At 42.5% G+C, this 8,033-nt stretch overlaps 1 pseudogene; it reads right to left on the reverse strand.

Moving 5' to 3' along the window:
- Positions 1 to 364: 364 nt before the first annotated feature.
- LOC124982776 (cysteine-rich PDZ-binding protein-like) lies at positions 365 to 2,476 on the reverse strand (annotated as a pseudogene).
- Positions 2,477 to 8,033: the final 5,557 nt, after the last annotated feature.

Below are 8,033 nucleotides of genomic sequence, written 5' to 3' on the forward strand. Positions count from 1 at the left end.
CTTGGAAATGTGTTTTCATTAAATTTGTCACTAAACTAGTTTAGTAAAATGCTCATAAGGAAAATAACTGCTTAATGCAAAAGATCAGTTACACTGTTGCTGCTCAGAGCTTGAGTGCAGGGCTGGGCTGTATGTCAGTTGGTAGAGTGCTTACCTTGAATGCACAAGGCCCTGGATTCAATCTCCAGTACCACCCAAAATTTCCAGAACTTCAGAGCAAAAGAATGGATGCCTATCAGTTTTCTTGTTTAAAACTTAATCTTGTCCAGAAATAGGTTATTTTAAAGTTGAATATCTATGCTATATCTTGAAAATTCAAAGCAGAAAGCAAAATCATAGAAAGCCAGAAACTTCATCAATATTTCTACACAGACATTTGCTTGTAATTTTTGGTATCCAAACTTTTCTTCCCACACATCGCACAGATGCGCTTTTTGCAGGTACAGTCCTGGCAGTAATGAGAATTCCGGTTGGTGCCCAGAACTTTTACCAAGTCTGCAAGTGGAGCACTTATTCTTTCCATATGGATCAAATCTTGCTCTGTTTGAGGTCAAAGTTTATTTTTATTCAGTTTTATTTCACCACCTTCTGTGGTGTTGCCTGCACCTTCCTTCCACATATCTGGGGTGATACCAGTACCAACTTTCTTTTCACCATCCTTCCGTTTGCAGTTCCCTCAGACCCGGCAGCAGCAGCTTGCAAACATCAATACCACTGCCTGAGAAGGATTTCCTTCCGCGATGTCAAACTACTTCTGACGTCCCAGCTCTGGATCCCGCCTAACCTGCAACTGGAAAACCGCGGGAGGAATAAAGGCTCTCAAAGTAACTCAGGCAAGGAGGAGTTCCTGATGCCATCACAGAGTGGAAGGCCGAGACGTTCTGCACCTCCCAGTCCAGAGACTGCGGCCTTTCGCCCACTGTGGGACGAACTGCTGGAATCCTTTCGTCTTACTGCCGCTGTCTTCAATTACCTAAAGGACCGAATCAGGAATCAGGGGCAGGGTAAGAGCCAGGAATACAGGAAGCAGGTGCCGTGCCGGAACCAACCCTTCCCCCACTAACTCTGTCCTTAAATCATACAAGTATTTCCTGGGAAAAGATGAGATGTTGGTGTCTCGGGGTAAGATTTGTTACTTGTCAACTCCTGTGACATGTCCTCTTAAAACTCTGAACTCCCCTAGGTGGCCTGTGTACCTTTCTGTGAACACCAGCATCTTGTACATACACAATATTATAATACTATATTAAAAATCATTCGTGGGCTGGGGTTGTGGCTCAGTGGGAGAGCACTTGCCTGGCATGTGTGAGGCCCTGGGTTCGACCCACAGCACCACATATAAATCAATCAATCAATAAATTAATTAAATAAAGGTCCATTGACAATAAAAAAAAGTATTTAAAAAAATCATTCATAATGAATTATAACTCTAATTGTTTTGTGAGCTTTTTAAAGATGTAGTGTTTTTGACATGTTTCCCCAGGGCACATAGTAGGTGTTTGCTTAATGATAGCTAGTACAAATTTGTTTAATAAATGATAATAACTTTTTGTGTGTGTTGCAGGGGGTGCTGGGGATTAAACCCAAGGCCTTGTGCATGCAAGGCAGGCACTTTACCAACTGAACTCTATCCCCAGCCCTAAATCGTAATAACTCTTAAGGGTTGCTTCTCTCTACCACCACCTTCTTCCTCTCTCCTTTAGTACCCCAGTAGATATCATGGGCAGAACCTACAGAATTTAAGACTGTCTGGTGCAGATGCCCAGTGACTGTGGGGAGAAGAATATGGTCTTTTTTGCTCCTATCATCTGTCTTGTGGTACCTTGAGAGGGCAGGGTTGCTGACTGAGGAAATCAGGTCTCAGACAGTGGGTTTCCTGGAGATAGGTAAGTTGTTTCAATCTTTCTTAAAAACTTTTCTCCTCTAGGATCTACGATAGGTTGGTAAGATATGGGGAAGTTCCAGCTCCCACAGTGTCCTCCATTCTTAAAAGGCATGGGAATGTTTTTTGAAATTATCACTGACGCCTCAAACCACATCTGGCTTCTTAGGTCACCAGAAGGAGCTGATATACAAACACTGCGAAGGCTCATACAGTGCCTTTGGGGAGCAGGATAAAAATGGAAATACATGATAATATGCCCGCTTCCCAGGAGTTCTGTACTCCAAACCACGAGTCCTGAGACCTCTGGAACTGTTCCTCTACCTCTCACCATTACCCCATTCCTCCTTACACCGAATCTTCTACCTCTTTAATACTCTTTAGCCACATGTCTGGTAATGTCCTTCACTCTTCTCTTGAACTTCAGGCCTCCCTGTTCTTGTCCTTGTTGATGCCCATTAATTCCTCCCTTTTCTAGGCCTCCTATGGCATTGTCTCCTCAACTCCCCTTCTGGAACCATCACCAGAATGAACTATATAATTGTGTACCCTTACCTGGAAATCCCCATTCATGCCAGTTTCCTCTTTACCCATATAGATGGACAACCTTTGTCACAAAATATTTTGACCAAGCCCAGATATTCATCTTCACTGATGACAAGAACATCCAGGATGCTCTGAAGTGGTTGGAAGGGAACCACACACACAGCTATGAAGGTGCAGATCTGTGCAGGGGCCTACAGCTCCCCTAGGGTGTCTAGGAGGAACTCATATCTCTGACTGAGCAAAATCAAAAGAGCATGGTCTGGGAGTTAGTTTGTTTTAGTACTTAGCACTGGCTGTGGGTGAAGTTGGTGAATATACTTTCCAGTCTGGGCCTCTGCTTTGATATCTGTAGAATGAGAATGGTTCTCAAAATTGTGGTCCTCAGATCAAGGGCATCAGTATCACCTGGGAATTTGTTTGAAATGCAACTTCTGGCTCCCAGCCCAGACCTAGTGAACAGAAGCTCTGGGGGTGCGAGCCAGCAATTTGTAGTTTAATAGAGGCTCCAGATGATTCTGATAGATGCTGAGGTTTTGGACCATTGAACTAGAGAATCTTGGGCCTGTGACTATCTCCCCAACTCAAAGCAAAGTCATTTCCTGTGGTGTAGACTAGCAAGCAGCTCAGTGACTTTTTAATAGGCTTGCTCTGTACCAGGGGCTGTTCTAAGTATTTTTTTTTATATATATATTATTTAATGCTTACAATAAATCAGTCAGTTAAGTACTGTCATACCACATTAATTCCAGTTTACAGATGAAGAAACTAAGCACAGAGACTCAGTAAATTACCTAAAGGTGCACACCAATAAATGACAGGACTAACATAGCCCGGAGGCACACACTGGTAATCCCAGCAGCTTGGGAGTCTGAGGCAGAAGGGTCCTGAGTTCAAAGCCAGCCTCAGCAACATAGTAAGGCCTAAGTTACCTTAGTGAGACCCAGTTTCTAAATAAAATACAAAAATAGCTGGGGATGTGGCTTGGTGGTTAAGCACCACTGGGTTCAATCCCTGGTATGTATGTATGAATGAATGAATGAATAAATCCCAGGACTAAGATGTGGACCATTGCAGTTAGATTCCAGAAGCACTACATTTCCTTTACCACTTCCAAACACAGAATGAAGCATAGATGCTACAGGATAATACACCCTTGTGAAAGAAAGATTTGTATAGACTTTCCCAGAGAAATCATTTACATTGCGTTTTAGTCAGCTTTTTCAGTGCTGTGACTAAATGACCCAACCAGCACAATCGTAGAGGAGAAAAGTTTTATTTGAGGGTTCGTGGTTTCAGAGTTCTTAATCTTAGTCCTTTGACGGCTGATCCATTCCTCGGGCTCAAGGTGAGGCTGAACATCATGGCAGGAGAGGGTGACAGAGGGAAGCAGCTCACATCATAGTGATCAGGAAGCAGAGAGAGAGAGTCCCCACTTGCCAGATACAAACATATACCCCAAAACCACACCCCAATTCCTACCTCCTCCAGCCACACCCTACCACTTCAGTTACCACTCAGTTAATCCCTATCAGGGGATTAATCCACTGATTGGGTTAAGACTCTTACAACCCAATCATTTCTCCTCTGAACCTTCTTGCATTGTCTCACACGTGAGCTTTTGGGGTACACCTCATATCCAAACCATAACACATTGCTATTTCAGGGCCTACATCAAGAATCTTGAACATCAAAATTAAATCTCTGTATAGGATTCATTAGTATTCCTCATGCAGATTTTATCAGTTTCCCTAAGTCCCCTTCCTTCCTTCCTTTGTTGGTACTGGGGATTGAACCCAGTAATGCTTAACCACTGAGCCACATGCCCAACCCTTTTTATTTTTGACTGTGATGTAGAGACAGGATCTTGCTAAGTTTCTAAGGGCCTCACTAAGTTACCCAGACTGGTCTTGAACTTGTGATCCTCCTTTCTCAGCCTCCCTCATGGCTAGAATTACAGGTATGCACCACCACTCCCCACAGTCTTCTTATGCCGTGTTTAGTAGTGTGCTTTCCATGACTGTGACAAAACATCTGCAATAAACAACTTATAAGGAGAAAGGCTTATTTTGGCTCATGTTTTCAGCGGTTTTAGTCCATAGTTGCTTAGCTCTATTGCTTTGGGCCTGTGCAGTAGCACAGTATGTCATGACAGGAGAACACAGTGGAGGGGGCCTGTTCACTTCATTGTAACCAAAGAAAGCAAGACAGGAAAGCAGGCTCCGAATATCCCCTTCAAAGGCATGCCCCAATGATCTAACTTCCTCACACTAGGCTCTACTTCCTAAAAGTTCCACCACCTCCTAATAGCACCATAGGCTGGTAACCAAAGCTGTAACACACAAGCATTTGGGGTACACCTAATCCCAGCCAAAGCACAGTGAAATATTTTGGGGGGTGCAAGACATGGCTTGACTACAACAACATTGCAGAGGTGTTTCCTCCTCCTCTCATTCCAGGGCCAGACGCTGCATTAAGAAACTTGTCACTGTCAGTTTGAGTGGTTTGGCACAGGTGTTCGAGTTAAACTTCCCCGTCTTGCTGCCTGTGAGCTATGTGTGTAACTGTGAACAAGCTATTTAATCTTTTCAAGTGTTTGGTTTCTTATCTATGGAATGAGGATGATAATTTAGATTACATAGTTTTATAAACTTGCTAAGATCTTTGTGGGAAAGGTGCTAAGCAGGGAAGGTCTCACTTAATCTCCCTTGGAGAAGGGGTTGGACTTGAGGGAGTTCCATGTTGGAGATGCAGGCTTAGTGATGTGGCATTCTTTCTCCTTAGTCCTCCCTTTTTGAACCTCAATTCCTCTTATTCCTTGTGTTTCCTACATGCATGCTGTGTCCAAAAGGCTACTGATTACGGCTGTGCTGTTACTGGAGTCCTGCCATTTTCCCCTCATTGTTGTCCTGGAGGGTTGGAGCTATAGAAAGCCTGCAGAATGGGATGGCTTTAAAAAAAATTAATAATTTACCCATTCAGAGAGGATGCTTTTTGCAATTTGCACATAATTATGGCAGGTGTTGGCTGCTGCTCTGACTTCCTGTCCCCCTCTTCCCTCTAGGGTGGTATTGAGGACAAGGCCTCCTTGACAGCCCACATCACAGCAGCATTGCTGGAGATGGGGAGGATCAAAGATGCAAGCTTTACTAGCTCCTCTGTTTTTGCGGGATGGGAGTACTGGGGACTGAACCCAGAGGCCTCTTCCCCTGAACCACATTCCCATACCTTTGTATATTTTGTTTAGAGACAGGGTCTCGCTAAGTTGCTTAGGGGTTCACTAAATTACTGAGACTGGCTTTGAACTTGAGATCCTCCTGCCTTAGCCTCACCAGCTGCTGGGATTGCCGGCATGTGCCACTGCACCTGGCTCTAGCTTCTCTTTATACTCTTCTTCTCATGACTATTCTTAGAGACATTTACCTGTCTTTGTTCCCAATTCAGGCTTTTGAGATCAAGGAAGATGTGATGCTTTCCTTATTACTTCCCATTTTATAAGGAATGCCTTTTGAGTTCAGTTCTTTATCTTCACATTTTAGGACCTAATGGTGAGTCAGGGTCTGCAGATCCTGGAAGAATTCTTTCCCTTCCACCAGCAACCTCTATACACAGACACTGTTAGTTTGTATTTTCTCCCTGGCTAGAGAAATGAATTTCAAGAACACCACTCTTCTTCTCCTCCCCCTCCTCCCCCCTCTCCCTCCTCCCTCCTTCCTCTTCTCTCCTTTTTTTTTTTTTTTTTTTTTTGGTACTAAGGATAGATTAACCCAGGGGTGCTTAACCACAGATACACATCCCCAGTTCTTTTTTAAAAAACATTTTATTTAGAGACAGGATCTCACCGAGTTGCTAAGTGCCTTGCTAAGTTGTTGAGGTTGGCTTTGTACTCATGATCTTCCTGCGGTGCTGGGATTATAGGCATGTGTCACTGTGCCCAGCTCTTCTCTCTCTCTTTTTTTTTTTTTCCTGGGGATTTGAACCCAAGGCCTTGTGCTTGAAAGGCAAGCACTCTACCAACTGAGCTATATCCCCAGCACCCCCCACCAGCTCTTCTTAAAAAGTTAGATCAACAGGCTACTATCTCAGGTGTGTTGGTCACAGTAGAAGTTCTCTGGAATTGTGAAAATATGCCGCAAGTTGCCTATCATTTCTCTGGTATCCTCTGTCCACATACATTCTTCAATTCTAGGATTCCTTTAGTAGAAGTAATTAACTCATAAAATCATTGTTGGGAGTTTTATGTGAAAGTCCATTTAAGTCCTCTTTGTGTTAAAAGTATAACATAAAGAGAAACTCGATGGTAGAAGTTTCTACTTACCTATTTCCATTATTATTAGAACCTATAAATTAATAAGGGTGGTTTTCTTGTGCTTTCTGGTGGCAAGAACATATACTGATGTTCTAGCTTTAGGGAATTATGTGCAAGTGTACACACACACACACATACACACACACCTGCATTTGCATCATGGCCAATTCATCAGCTGATTCTGAGAAATATTTTTTCTAACCCATGATTAATTCTTGGTTGATACTTTTTCTGTAGTAGGATACATATTTACAAACCAAAAATGAGAAACTTAGTTCCTTCACAAACCTTCCTAGCAATACTTTTTTCTCCACTTGAGAATCCCTTCACTGAATCCAGAAACATACCCAGTCTTTGGATGCCAGGTCTTGGTTTGAGCTTGAGGCTCTTGATGTGGAACTCACAGCCTATGTATGGTTGGCCTAGTTTATTAAGGCCAGTCTGGCTCCAGGAAGTAGCCAAGGCCACAGGCATAATGGCTTGGTTGGCCAAGCAACACATGCATGATAGATCTTCCCATCCATTCAGGTAAGCAGCCTTCTCTCCTATTGTCACTTACTGGGTAGGCTCAGATCCTGAGCTGATATAGAGAAAAATATATCACTCTTGCCCTCTAGGTCCTTATAATTCTATAGAGAAGAAGAAGCATTTGAAAAATATAGGATTAATAGAATTGGGTGATACGAACACAAAAAATACCAGATGCATTTAATTTTCTTTCTTTGTAGAATATGAAATATCATGAGATATTTTACATGTAAAATAGGACATATATAATTATGGCTGAATTAACATATTAGCAAATTAGCCCATTATTGGATCTGTAAACATAAAAACACGATTTATAGGCATACCTCCTTCTTCTACTACTGTAGGTATTGGAAAGCTAGTAAGATACAATCTCTACTCTAAAAAGTTACAGTGTAGGACTGGAGATGTAGATCAGAGGATGAGTGCTTGCCTAGGATGCATAGGCCCTGGGTTTGGTGTCATCGTAGACAAAAAAAAAGTTTGTAGTATAGAAGGAAAGCTAGGTTACGTTCTACATATTACCAAGTGGGATATGATTATATAATGTAAAAAAAGTAAAATATATTGGATTTCAAAAGGGAGAAAGAGCGGGCATCAGGTTAAGTCTTTTTGTTGTCTTTTAGCAGTACTGGGGACACTACTTAGGGCTTTGCACATGCTAGGCAAGCACTGCGCCACTGAGCTACTCCCTAGTCCAGAGATAAGAAAAGCCACAAGCGAGTGGCATTTGAGGAAGATCTAAAATAATATATATAGTTTTGATTGACA

This window comes from Sciurus carolinensis, chromosome 4 (genome assembly GCF_902686445.1).
Source record: "Sciurus carolinensis chromosome 4, mSciCar1.2, whole genome shotgun sequence".
In the NCBI taxonomy this organism is placed as follows: domain Eukaryota; kingdom Metazoa; phylum Chordata; class Mammalia; order Rodentia; family Sciuridae; genus Sciurus; species Sciurus carolinensis.